The sequence below is a fragment of the Canis aureus genome, chromosome 4, assembly GCF_053574225.1.
Source record: "Canis aureus isolate CA01 chromosome 4, VMU_Caureus_v.1.0, whole genome shotgun sequence".
Classification (NCBI taxonomy): domain Eukaryota; kingdom Metazoa; phylum Chordata; class Mammalia; order Carnivora; family Canidae; genus Canis; species Canis aureus.
Window position 1 is genome coordinate 3,083,606 of NC_135614.1, and position 14,104 is coordinate 3,097,709.

The 14,104-nt window shown below is 35.9% G+C and overlaps 1 long non-coding RNA gene across 3 annotated transcripts in view; it reads right to left on the reverse strand.

Moving 5' to 3' along the window:
* Positions 1 to 2,879: 2,879 nt before the first annotated feature.
* The window catches only part of LOC144312061 (uncharacterized), a 123,838-nt gene continuing 112,613 nt past the window's right edge, over positions 2,880 to 14,104 (reverse strand). For 2 of the 3 annotated variants that reach the window (XR_013377495.1, XR_013377489.1), the window contains one exon: positions 2,880 to 3,359. This is a non-coding gene — a long non-coding RNA (uncharacterized LOC144312061). The remainder of the gene's footprint in view (positions 3,360 to 14,104) is intronic. The other variant, XR_013377499.1, reaches the window with a different exon arrangement.

Consider the following 14,104-nt stretch of genomic DNA (forward strand, 5'->3'; position numbering starts at 1 on the left):
CTCTTCTCTCTCATTCCTCTTTAGAACAGAACAATCATTGTGGAGCACACCAAATGTGAAAACTGTCCTTATTTTATTGCCATAAATACGCTCCCAGCTGAGTAGTTTGGGTCTGTTGAACGTCCAACCTGCTTTTACAAACTAGGACAAATTAGTTAAGTTGCCTGAACACAGATTTAAAAAAAGCATACAGTGCTCGCTTCGGCAGCACATATACTATATTAAAAAAAGCATACAGAAATCAGGACCCATAATACGAGACCCATCCTCACAGAGACCTACGTAAGGCAGGGACCATTTTTCCTGTCTTCCCATGGAATAACCCAGTGTTGCCAGTGATCAAACCTAATAAAAATGAATGGTATCCAACAGTGGATTATCATATTTTTAATGCCATGGTTTCTTCAATTAAAGCTCCCCATATCCACTGTTCTTGAAATCACTGGTTCCATACAATCAACTGGAAAATATTTAGCTTCTATAAATCTAGTGAGTATGTTTCATTCAGTGCTTACTTCTGTAGCTTCTCAGCCAGTTTGCCTTCAAAGGGCAATACACCTTTATCTGACTACCTATATGACATCTCAACAACACCTCCAACTCACACCATCTTTGCATCTAATCACACTCAACTTTCTCCAGGTTCATAGGAGTGACATTACATTGATGACATCCTTTTCTGAGGAGATTCATTTGACACACTGGAAACACAAATGTAATTGACAAAGCAGCTCCCAAAAAGGGTTGGGTCATAACCCTACCCATCATACAATTTCAGCAAAATTCCTGGACATTACTTGGTCAAACAGTGTGCTCCATCCCTGACACTGTCAAGAAATAACTATTGATCCTCCAGAACCCACAACGATAAAAAAAGACCAACATCATCTAGGCCTTTTCAGCTGCTAGAAGCAATATGTTCCTCGTTTACAAATTATTTCAGGGCATCAGTACTGCTATTCTCAAATTGGTCTACTTTAAACAGGGTCTCCAATAACAAAAGTCTAGGATCTTTTCAAAATTAGATAAAAAAGAACTCCCCTTAGCACTCTTCAGACACTCCTTCACTGTAGAGGATTTAGCAACTTTCTCTTCATGCATCCTGGAGTCTCTGGGCTACTCACAATGGCTATAAGTTATCCATGGGCTTCTTGTGCAAAACACCACCTTCTTTGGCCCCAGATACACTTTGATAGCACAGCCATTGCAGATTCCATATTGGACCTTTGGGAGACTAAAGCTAACTGTTCCTGACTAGTGATCATTGGGATCCACTTGCCTATTATACTTTGGGACATGGAGACAGCATCCATGGGTTGTCTTCCATATAGTCACAGAAACCTTCTTACTGAAATGAAGATGATACTCATAGGAAAAAATATCTGGCATATTTCACAGGCAGAAGTGGCTTCCTTTGTCACCTCTCTCTTCAGTGGCCATCTGGAGGGCCCCCGGGATCAATGAGTACACAGAAAAGATAGTTTGTATACTTTACTAAACAGTGTCACCATGGAAAGTGATGGAGTCACAGGTGGTTTACTGCTGTCTATCCTTAATAAGAATCTCCCCTAATCAAGGACAATCCCCAAAGATCAGCACCGTTGGCCAAATGTCCAGCAGTTAACTTAATACTAAAAAATGCCCTGGCCAACATTTGGCCCCACCTACACATTTTCTGAGACCAGAAAGTCTCAATCTGTGAGGAATCTTTAATCTCTTGGTGTGGGGGAGGGATCATTATTTTCAACATGGACCGATTCTGGGTTAGAGGTTAATTTTTTTTAAGATTTTATTTATTTACTCATGAGAGACACAGAGAGAGAGGCAGAGACACAGACAGAGGGAGGAGTAGGCCCCATGCAAGGAGCCCAATGTGGGACCCAAACCCGGAAATCTGTGACCACCCTGGGCCAAAGGCTCTGAGCCTCAACCGCTGAGCCACCCAGGCATCCCTGGGTTAGAGGTTATTAATCCTGTTTTCTGTGGGGCAACTGTAAGACAATTTTTTGTTTGGAATGTAATCAGTATATAAGCTCTGACAGAATAGAGTTTTTGCCCATTTTGTGCAATTTTGTATCTATGGAACGTAGAACAGTACTGAGATACTCAAGAACATTTGTTGAATGAATGACTTATTCTGCATCAAAAACCTCCTGACATCATCCTTAGTCATCCTTCCTTTCCAGATCCCCAAACTACAATGAATAAGTGATAAATTGTTAGAGAAAATTAGTTGAGAGCCTCAGAAAACTAAGGTAGTGGTGATTTTTTTCATTCATCTGAAGTAAATTAAAAAGTGTATTTATGCCCATTCCTATCAGTTGTTGTAAAGGGAATATATTGAACCTGGGAAAGAAGGGGCAGGAAAAAGCAGTTATAATTTATTTTGATAGTTTAAAATATTTTCAGAGGTTTTGTGATGGCTTTCTGTATTCACATTTATTCCCTAATAAATCATGTGAAGAATCTTACACAAAGCTACCTGATCTCATAAACCGTATGTCAATTAATTGACTGAATTGTAAATACAGCCTGGTTATTGCTGATTTAGTATGACAATATTATCTACAACATGCAGTTATATAAGATGAAAATTCACAATGGAAGGTTGTTTTAAGATGACTATATCTTGAAATCTATCATTTCATGAGCATATATGGTTTACCATATCTATGCAAAATCAATTTTCACACTCAAATAACAAACTAAATTTGAATCATGAAATGAAAATCAGTAAGCATACATGATGTGGTTCCACAAAATAAAATAATTTAAGTGAGAATAAAAGGGATTTAAAATCATTTATTCATTTAGACATAAAAGGCTCTCAGCTGAGGTGATGCAGTGAGAGATACACAGGATTTGTGCTCCATGGATTCTTAAATTAATATCTCTTACAACTCATTACCTGATCCTTAAACATCTCTGAGCTTAGCTGTGTATGACTCAGACTTTTTGTCATACTGCCACTATACTATACTTTCTCTTTCCTAATGTATGTGCCTTAAATCTCTTTCCATTATGATTCAGGAAAGAAAATGAGCTGTATAATCAGACTATCCAACCAGAGTGATTGATGTGAAAGATTAAAGTTAGGAAAGTGTGGGTCTATGTAAGTTACCTCTTGAGGTTCAACAAACCACTCCAAAATTTACTGACTTTAAATGAACACTCATTTACTGGCCCATGATTCTGAGAATCGGCAATTAGGATGGACTTAGGCAGTTCTTTTTCTCATCTAGAATCATACTCATGACTGCAGCTGGCTTTTGTTTCTGGCTATTGAATGGAGCACCTCAATTCTCCTTGTGAATCCCTCATCTTCCAGTAGGTGAGATGGATCTTCTTTAAATAATCATCTTATGAAAAAAAAGAAAAAAAAATAATCATCTTATGGAAGTATTTTTGAGACATCACAGCCAACGCATAAACTCTATTAAGTTTCCATTTGTGTCAAATTCACTCAATGACCATTGTCTACAGGAAGTCCTCTGGCCATGCCTAAAGTCAATGAGGGAATAAGCTATACATGGGCATGGAAATTAATACATTTGACTATAGCATGACTCTTAAAATATTATAAAATTCTGATGAATCCAATCATATGTTTTGCTTTAAGAAATATATCCTAAGTTGAAATATACAGATAATGCTTTTTTGCATGTTTTTGAAGTAAGACTTATAAAAGTTATACTACCACTATATATGTGGACTCTGTAGGTATGCTACGTATAACTCAGGGATTATAACCAAAGATGTTAAACATTCTTTAAATACTTGTAAGAATTGAACAAACTGGATGCTTTTCAGAGACATGTTCTAGCATTCTGACCAATACAAAGGTAATTTTTTATCTGTACATATTTCTTAGTGAAGTTCTAACATCACTAAAAAGTAATTCAGTTCACTACATTCTCATCCTAGAGGCTTTTGTGTATAAATGGCAATATTTATTGTTGCATTCTAATGCAAATTAAGACACCTTAACATCCCCAAATTCTCATTTCCCTCAGCCTATTAAATGTTTAATTTATTTAATTGGCTACTTAAATTATATTGGAATTAACCTCAGTAATATTAATTAACCTTGAAAATGGTCATATTTAATTATGAATTACTATCACTTGCTCCTTTTTAAGTAGTTTCCACTGTGAATTTTTGTCCAATGAGAAGGCAATCAAAGATCTTAACAATTATTAAAGATCATACAAAGTTAAATTCATTTTTCTTTATTTTTACATGCCCTTCTAAACTATTAAATAGGTTTCTACATATCTTATAGAATGACATGATTGCCTCAAGATAGGGAATGCTAAGGGTTAATTCCAGATCTTTTCATAATTTACTGGACTCAGAGCCAATCATTCATTTTCTTCTACCTCAATAGACATCAAATTTAGACTGAGAAAAATGCTTATTCTTTACCAATGAAATTTTATGGGAATAAAAATCTTTGTTCCGGGATCCCTGGGTGGCACAGCGGTTTGGCGCCTGCCTTTGGCCCGGGGCGCGATCCTGGAGACCCGGGATCGAATCCCATGTCGGGCTCCCAGCATGGAGCCTGCTTCTCCCTCTGCCTGTGTCTCTGCCTCTCTGTCTCTCTCTGTGTGACTATCATGAATAAATAAATAAAATCTTTAAAAAAAAAAAAAATCTTTGTTCCTTGTGTGAAGGGCACCATGTCAATTCCCATTATCAGTAAGGGTTAGAATAAGACTGAATTTCCTCCAACATCACAGCATATGTGTGATGGAATTCACATATACATTTTGAGCCAGTAAGAGTTTATGAAAGAAAACAAAAATTGAAAGAGAAAACTCCCGACTAAACCTCAACACATGATATAATTATAGTACACAGGCTTAAATTGAACAAAATAACTGATGATGATGTTACAAACATGCTAGTTCTATATTCCTAAAAGGAAGCTCTTAATGACATGGTATGAGGGCGATGTCCTCTGCTAACATGCACCTGCACATGCATACACCTCCCACATTGAATATGTGAAGACAATTGGCATTTCAATCATTGTTCCACAAGCATCATAGTTTTGTTGTTGTTGTTCTCTGCTGATTTACTCTTCATTTAAATGATCGCTGAATATTTGAATCAAAATAATCCTCCCAACTCTTCATCTGAGCATCATAGAGAAGGTCTGTTACTTCTAGAACTCAGGAAGATGAGGAGGAAATAAGACAGCTGATCTGAAAATGTGAATATTAGCAACAGGAAACCTCACTAGGATGGAGTATGGAGGTTTCAGCAGAAGGAGCTCTCAAACCCTCACTAGTAGTCAATTGCAGACCCAACAGGAAGAGATGGACTGGACCTTACAGGGATTTGACCTTGCACCAGATACTACTCTACTCTTCAGCCTGAGACACTTTTCTTATCTCCAGGGGCAACAGCTCAGCTAATGAGAACCACCATACTTCAAACTCCCAGTTTACTCCAAAGACTTCTTGTTATAATAGCCTTTCCAACTCACCCCCTTTTCAAAAAAAAAAAAAAAAAAGTGCCTCCCCTTTGTTTCATTGGTCGTGCCTATGGTTTTGTCTAGTTTGTTTGTCTCAGATTGTAATTCTCTCTTATTCCCCAATAGTCCAGGTTTTGCTAGTGAAATAACTAACATTTTTATTTTTGAGGTTAAAAAAATCAAAAGACCACACATCTACCAGTTTATATTATGAGTCTTCTACTAATTCTTCTCACATGTGTAGCTAAACATTTTAACACTACGATATTTTATTCTTACAGAAATAAAATGCTTTTTTAGAAAGTTCATTGTATTTTCAATCCAGCTAAATTTCTTTAAGTACTTTGCTCACAAAATTATGCAGACTTCAAATTAATAATTCCCTATATGGAACACTTATTCCAAGATTATTTTAGACAAGAATTTACAAAGAAACTAAGTTATTTTTTAGTTTATCATACATTTTGTTTGCTTTTCATAATAGATGGTTGTGTTATCTTCTCCAAAAACTCTTAGATACATTTTAAAATTAATATACTCTGTACAATATGGTGAATCCTGGAGGTTCCTGAATTATATACAATTAAAAAAAATGAAACAGGTACTTTTTAAAAATGTTTATTTATTTTTTTAAATTTCTATTTATTTATGATAGTCACAGAGAGAGAGAGAGAGAGAGAGGCAGAGACATAGGCAGAGGGAGAAGCAGGCTCCATGCACCGGGAGCCCGATGTGGGATTCGATCCCAGGTCTCCAGGATTGCGCCCTGGGCCAAAGGCAGGCGCTAAACCGCTGCGCCACCCAGGGATCCCCCTTTTTAAAAATTTTTAAAAGATTTTACTTATTTATCCATGAGAGACACCCAGATAGAGAGACATAAACAGAGGGAGAAGCAGGCTCCCTGCTGGGGAGCCCATGCAGGACTCAATCCCAGCACCCAGGGATCATGACCTGAGCCAAAGGCAGAGGCTCAACCACTGAGCCACCAAGGTAGCCTATATTGTTTAAAATTAAATTTGGGGGGCTCTTGGGTGACTCAGCAGTTGAGCGTCTGCCTTCAGTTCAGGGCACGATCCTGGAGCCCCTGGATCGAGTCACACATCGGGCTTCCTACATGGAGCTTGCTTCTCCCTCTGCCTCTGTCTCTGCCTCTCTGTGTGCTTCTCATGATTAAATAAATAAATAAATAAATAAATAAATAAATAAATAAATAAACTTTAAAAATTTAAATTAAATTAAAATTTTATTATCCTTCCTATTCTGTATTGTACTTTTAATTTCAGATGGAAAATATTAAAATGTTTAAATAGACTTTTTAAAGAATGTGGACAGTTTTAAATAAATATTGACGATTTTTAAATAAATATTTAAACAAATGTGTCAATGATATTTTACAATAGTACATTTTATGTGACAATCAATAAAATTAAAGTCAATTAAATAAGTACCAATCGTTGTAGATTGTAAGATTATCCTTAAGCTCGGTATTGAATTCCAATGTGGAGAAACATATTTGAAAGGCACTTAAATCTAACTGATTTATAAGATTTCTCAGTAAATTCCCGGCTTTTAGACATTTAACCTTCTAGTTATCTATTGATTTATTAATACTCACTTCTTTTCTATCTCCTTTGTTTCCAAAGAGACTGCTTAGACTATAAGAAGTATATCACTAAGTGCAGAATGAGATGAATAGATAGATTTTAGAAAAAAGATAAGTAGGTAGTTAGGTAAACAGATGACAAGCAGGCAAGGACTATTCCATATCATTCTCTATCACTCTCTTTACCTTATGCTCAATAGCTGAGAATCACTAAAAGCCTATCTGAGGAGACCAACACTGAAGCCAAAGCACTAAATAGATTGACCAGACTCTGATTTTTTAAAAAATTCTCTGTAAATAAGATCATGCAACATTTATCTTCCTGCGTCTGGCTTGTTTCACTTAGCATAATGTTGTCTAGGTTAATCCATGTTGTTACAAGTAGGAGAATCTCCTTAATTTTAAGACTGAATATGAACACACACACACACACACACACACACACACATAAACACAGAGACTATTGTGAATAATGCTGAAATATACATGGGAATGCCAACATCTCTTCCAGATACTAATTTTGTTTCCTTTAAACATTTGTCCAGAAGAAGGGTTGCTGAAATACATGGTACCTCTATTTTTAGGGTTTTATTTAAGGGACCTCCATATAGTTTTCTACAGTGGTGATAAGGGTTTATATTTCCACCAACAATGTACAGGGGGACACTTTTTTAAAAAGATTTATTTATTTACAAGAGAGTGAGAGTGCACGCAAGCAGGGGGAGGGGCAGAGAAAGGAGGAGAAGCAGACTCCCCCCACTAAGCTCTGAGTCTGATGCAGGGCTCCATCTCACCACCCCGAGATCACAACCCCAGCTGAAATTAAGAGTCAGATGTTTAACTAACTGAACCACCAAGACCCCCCTTGGGTACACTTTTACAAAAGAAAGAAAAAAAAGAATATTTCCCTTTTCTCCCCACTTTGCCAACATTTGTTATTTTTTGACATTTGACATAAAAACAGCTATCGTAACACGTTTGAGGTGATATCTCTTTGTGACTTTGATTTGCGTTTCCTTGATGATGAGTGATGTTAAGCACTTTTTAAAGTACCTATAAGCCTTTCTAAAGAAAGATTTTTGTTATTGTTGTTATTTGTTTATTGAGAGAGAGAGCATGCAAGCAGGGAAGGAGCAGAGGGAGAGGGAAAGCAGACTCTGGAACCAATATGGGGCTGATTCCAGGACTTTGAATCATGATCTGAGCCAAAATCAAGAGTTAGCCCCTCTTGCTAGGCCTCATCATGCTATGTACTAGTCGGTAAACTATTAAGAAATAAAGAATGGCATGAGATAACTAGGAAGGTGGCTGATTAATCTCTGTCCATGGAAAGTCACAAAGCCCATTGTCTTCAAGAGATAGTTTCTAGCATGGAGGGCAAATTTTTGAAAATGTTAAACCCTCTGAAGGCATGTGCAGAACCTGTGCAAACAGCAACATATCAGATTTCTATAATATGAATAAATGATACTTTCATACTTTGGTATGGTAATCTCAAGCAAGCTGTTTTTCCCCACTTTCCACTAATCCATAAACGTCCATCAAGGGATGTTTACCCACTTTTTGAGGCATTGCACTTCTCATACCAGTTCATAAAATCTGGCATAACCAGTGGAGCACCTGAAAATCTGAAGTCTCCAACAAGACTGCACCAGTACACTTCCTGTCTATAGCTTTGCAACAGTAGTTTATCTGTTGCATTAAAAATAATCTAGTGCTGTAAGTCTGTACTATACTCTATACCACTTGTTCCACTGTTGATGTGTGACTTTTACCTACAATGAATTTCAATACAATTAGATAGTGTGCAGAAAGTGAATGTATTCTGACTATATGTCATTAAAAAACTGCAAATAGTGACAGTTGTGCTTTTTTCTTATTGGCAGAGATGATATGTAAGTGATCAGAACTGAGTCATAGTGCAAGAGACAAATTATTTCAAAGACACTCAAATCGGTCAGTTTGCTCTGTGTCAGTTGGTAGAAATGCACGCTTCAGCTGTAAACTCTGATTCTTGCATCAAACTCATGTCGGATATTTCAATTCTGAGACTTTACTAGAAATTTTTCCTCAGTTCTGACCATCAGGTGAAAATAAGTTCCAGTTTTTAAATATTATTTTTCTGAAATATTCCTCTGGTATTTAGAGAAAAACATTGCCTTACTACATTGTTTATTTGTGATCCTCCAACATCTATCATAATGCTATGTTTATAGTAGAAACTCAGTATTTGCTAAATGAATGAAGCTGGAAGAAATTCAGTCATGGACTGCTAATGCAAGAACATTTTTAGCCAAACACATATATTTTTAATTTTCTGGAATCAACAGTAACATTTTGCAGGAACTTAAAAATTGAAACATGAAAGACAAAGTCTTATTGCTATTGCAATCACAGTGATTAATGGATCATAATATTAGACCTTATGAGAAAACTTTCATTCCTGTTAGGATAGACAATGTTGGGAAATAACTACTTGCATGGTAAAAACAAGAAAATACCTGGAAAAAAACCTCATACTCTTTTTATATGAGGCTATCAAAGTGTAGTAGATATAGGGAGACTTTGGGAAATGAACTTTGGATATCAAGGGGCCTGTCATATAAAAGCATAAAGACAGAGTGGCATGCCCAGGCAAAGTAGATAAAAGAGGAAGCAGACAAAAGAGGAAGGTGACTGTACATAGAGATATATTATAGGGAGAAAGAGAAATCAGCTGATGCTTAAAAATTCTGTGGACTAAAAGGGAGAATTGAAATTGAAGGAACACTAGATACAAGAATATACTCAGTAGGCGAATCATTCTCCCTGAGTTTTAGTAAGTGAGAGGAAGTGATGAAGGGGCTGAAGAGCACAAAGAAGAAACAGAGGTCTTCACAGTCTCAGAGTTCATGGATGCCAGAACTGGTTGAATCCAAAACGGGAACCAAAATACCTACAAAAACAATCCACACTCTTGGAGCTCACATGCCAACAAGATCAAGAATGTGGTGAAGACCCAGAATGTTGAGAGTTTGGATAATCACAGAAGAAATAAACCTAAATAAATTAACTGAAAATGGATTAAAAACTTGAATGTAAAATCTGAAACCATCAAATTATTGGAGGAAGAAACCAAAAACATAGAATAAGTTCCTTGATATAGGTCTTGACAATGATTCTTTTTAAATTTAACACCAAAAGCAAGACAACAAAAGGAAAAGTAAACAAGTGGGACCACATCAAGGTAATAATCTTCTACAAAGCAAACAAAGTCATTAATAAGATGAAAAGGCAGCCTACTGAACAAGAGAAAATACTTGCAAACCACATACCTGGCAAGGAGTTAATTTCCAAAATATATAAATAACTCATACAAGTCAATAGTAAACTAACACACAATCTGATTAAAAAGTGTGAAGATATAACTAGATATTCTTCCAAAGAAAACATACAAATGGTCAACAGACACATGAAAATATGTGCAAGGTCACTAATCCTGAGGGAAATGCAAATTGAAAATATGAGATATTACTTCATATCTATTAGAATGGCTATCATCAGGAATATAAGAGACAACATGTGTTAGTGAGCATATGGAGGAAAGAAAACTTTGTGCACTGTTGGTGGAAATGTAAATTTGTGCAGCCAATTAAAATAAGCATGGAGTTTCCTCAAAATATTTTTAGTTAATTTATTTTAGAGAGAGAAAGTATGAGCAGGAGGGACAGAGGAAAAGGAAAAGAGAGAAACTCAAACAGATTCTATGCTGAGCATAAAGTTCCATGAGGAGCTTAATCTCATGACCCTGAGATCATGACCTGAGTCAAAATCAGGAATGGGACTCTCAACTGACTGTGCCACCCACGCACTGGATCTTCAAAATATTAAAAACAGAAATACCATATGATCCAGCAATTCTACTTCTGGTTATATATCTGAAAGAAACAAAATCACTATCTCAAAGAGACGCTGTGCCCTCCATGTAGATTGCAGCATTATTTACAAAGGCCAAGGCATAGAAACAATGATAGACAGATAAAAGGTTAAAGAAAATATGATTTAGGGGATCCCTGGGTGGCTCAGTGGTTTAGCACCTGCCTTCAGCCCAGATCCTAGAGTCCCAGGATCGAGTCCCACATCGGGCTCCTTGCATGGAGCCTGCTATCCTTCTGTGTCTCTGCCTCTCTCTCTCTCTCTCTCTCTGTCTGTCTCTCATGAAAAATCAAATAGAATCTTAAAAAAAAAAAAAGAAAAGATGATTTATATATGCATCTGGGTATTTTTCAGCCTTAAAAGAGGGAAATTCTGCCATTGTGACAACATGAATGGACCTTGAAGATATTATACTGAGTAAGATAAATCATACAGAAAGGCAAATACTCTATGTTCTCACTTATATGTGGAATCTAAAACACTGAACTCATACAAACAGAAAATATATTGGTGGTTGCCAGAGGCAGTGGATGAGGGAAAGGGATGAAAGGTATAAACTTTCAGTTATAAAATAAATAGGTTTTGGGAATGTAATATACAGCATGATGACTATAGTTAATAATGCCATATTATGTATTTGAATGTTGCTAAGAGAGTAGGTTTTATAAATTAGATAAACAAATATATATATATATATCTACATATATAGATCTTCAAAATATTAAAAACAGATGTATATATGTTTTAATAAAATATTAAAAACAGATGTGTATATATATACATATATACAGAGAGAGAGAAAAAGAGAGAGAGAGGATGAGAGAGAGAGAGAGGTGTGTGTTTCCACTGTTTTACATACAATGTCAGGAACAAAATAAAAATATGAGATGATCATAAATAGGGGAAAAGTTGGCTTGTAATAAAGAGAATATATAATCAACAAAAATGGCCCCCTATATGGCTCAGTTATTAAAATCAGAAAGCAAGATATTTAAAACAATTATTGTAAATATATAAAAGAATTTGCAAGAAATATGGCTGTGATGTGTTAATAGATACAACACTTCAAAAAATGATAATATACACAATAAAGAAAATTCAAAACAAAAATTCAACAATTAGAATTAAATTTTCACTGATTAGACTAAACAGAAAATTGGACTGTGTAGTAGGGAAGAAGAGGGACCTCAAAGATATGCCAATAAGATGTATTCAGGTTGAAGCAAAGAGATTAATAGTGTTTTTTAAAATGAGTTGAATATCAGTGACATGAAAGATAATATTAAATGTTCTAACACTTGTAAATTCTCATTTCAGAAAGGAGAAAGATGCAGGAAAAAATTTTTGAAGAAATAATTGTTTAAAGTTTTTCTTTTCTTTCTTTCTTTTTCTTTTTCATCATCAACTCAAGTTTACTCTATAATCTAAACCAGGGTATAAAAGTAGTCAATTCCAAGCAAATTATGGTTGAATTATGTAAACATATGAAAAGAAAAAGTGTTCTTTGAAAAAGAAGCAAAATTTTAAAATTAGCCAAACTGAGGGGAAAAGTTCAAATTTTCCTTATTGTGAATGAGAGAGGACATAAGACATCAATAGAGACATTATAATAACTAAAAAAATAAAATAAAATAAATAAGGGAACATTATGAACAATTTCAGGTACACAAATTTGACAATATTGAAAAGAAAATACTTTCAAAGATACAACCTATTAATTAAGCTAACAGAAGGAAATTATAGACAATCTCAATAGATGATTATCTCTTAAACAAATTGAACTTGTAATTACAAACTTTGAATAAAAGTGCCTCTAGGATGGGCACCTGAGTGGCTCAGTCAGTTGAGCTTCTGTCTTTGGCTCAGGCCATGTTCCAGTGATTCTGGGATTGAGCCCTCCTTAGGGCTCCCTGCTCTGCGGGGAGCCTGCTTCTCCCTTTCCTCCCCACTGGTGCTATCTCTATCTCTGTCTCTTTCTCTCTGTTAACTAAATAAATACAAATCTTGAAAAAAATGACTCTAGGACACAGTGTGCTTTCACTGTGAATTCTATAATTATTTAAAGAAAAAGAATACCAATTGCATACAAATTTTTCACACCATAGTGGAAGAAGGAACATTTCCAAATGTGTTTTATGTTGTCAGCATAACCCAAGTGTATTCATTTTTTACTGCTACTATAACAAATTGCACAGATGCAGGGTCTGGAAACAATGAAAATTTATTATTTTCCATGTATGTAAATTAGAAATTCAACATGAACCTCACCAGGCTAACATCAAGGTGTTTGCAGAGCTTTGATACTTTCTACAGTCTCTAAAGGAGAATCTGTTTGCTCACTTTTAATCTTACAAAGGTTGCCTCTCTTTCTTGGATGATGGAGTACTCCCTCTATTTTCAGAGCCAGGACTAGAGGGTGGAGTCCTCCTGAGTACTTCCACCCCTCCCGTAGCCACATCTCCTTCAAAGCTCAGCTCAGAAAGATTCTCCACTTATAAGAACCATGGGATGAATTGGGGCCAGAAGAATAATCCAGAATACACTCCCCATCTCAAGGTCCTTATTTAAATCACATTTGCATCACTTTTCGACATGCAGTAACATACAAGATCTGGAGGTGAGGATGTGGATTCCTATGGGGGGCCATGACTCAGTCTATGGCAATAAGTCAACATTGTGGCCTAGAAAGACACTACAAAAAACAAATGACCAGTATCCTCATAAACACAGACACAAAATCCTGAACAAAGTATTAGTAAGTAATACCAGTTATGTCCTGTCTTTGCTATCTCACCAGAAAGACTGGAAAATTGGATGACTTCTGTGAATATCTTCTTTTCATGTTATATAACTGATGAGGTAGAATAGTTATTTCCAAGAGAAAGAAAATAAAGAAAGCCCTGCAGCTGCCTTGGATTTATCCTTTGAGACTTTTTAAAATATATATTTATTTATTCATTTGAAGGGGCAAGGGGGGGATAAGGGCAGAGGGAGATAAGGAGGGAAAATCTGAAGCAGACTCCATGCTCAGCACAGAGCCTGCCATGGAGCTTGAACTTAAGACCCTGAGATCACAACCTGGAGCCAAAAGCAAGAGTTGGGAGTTC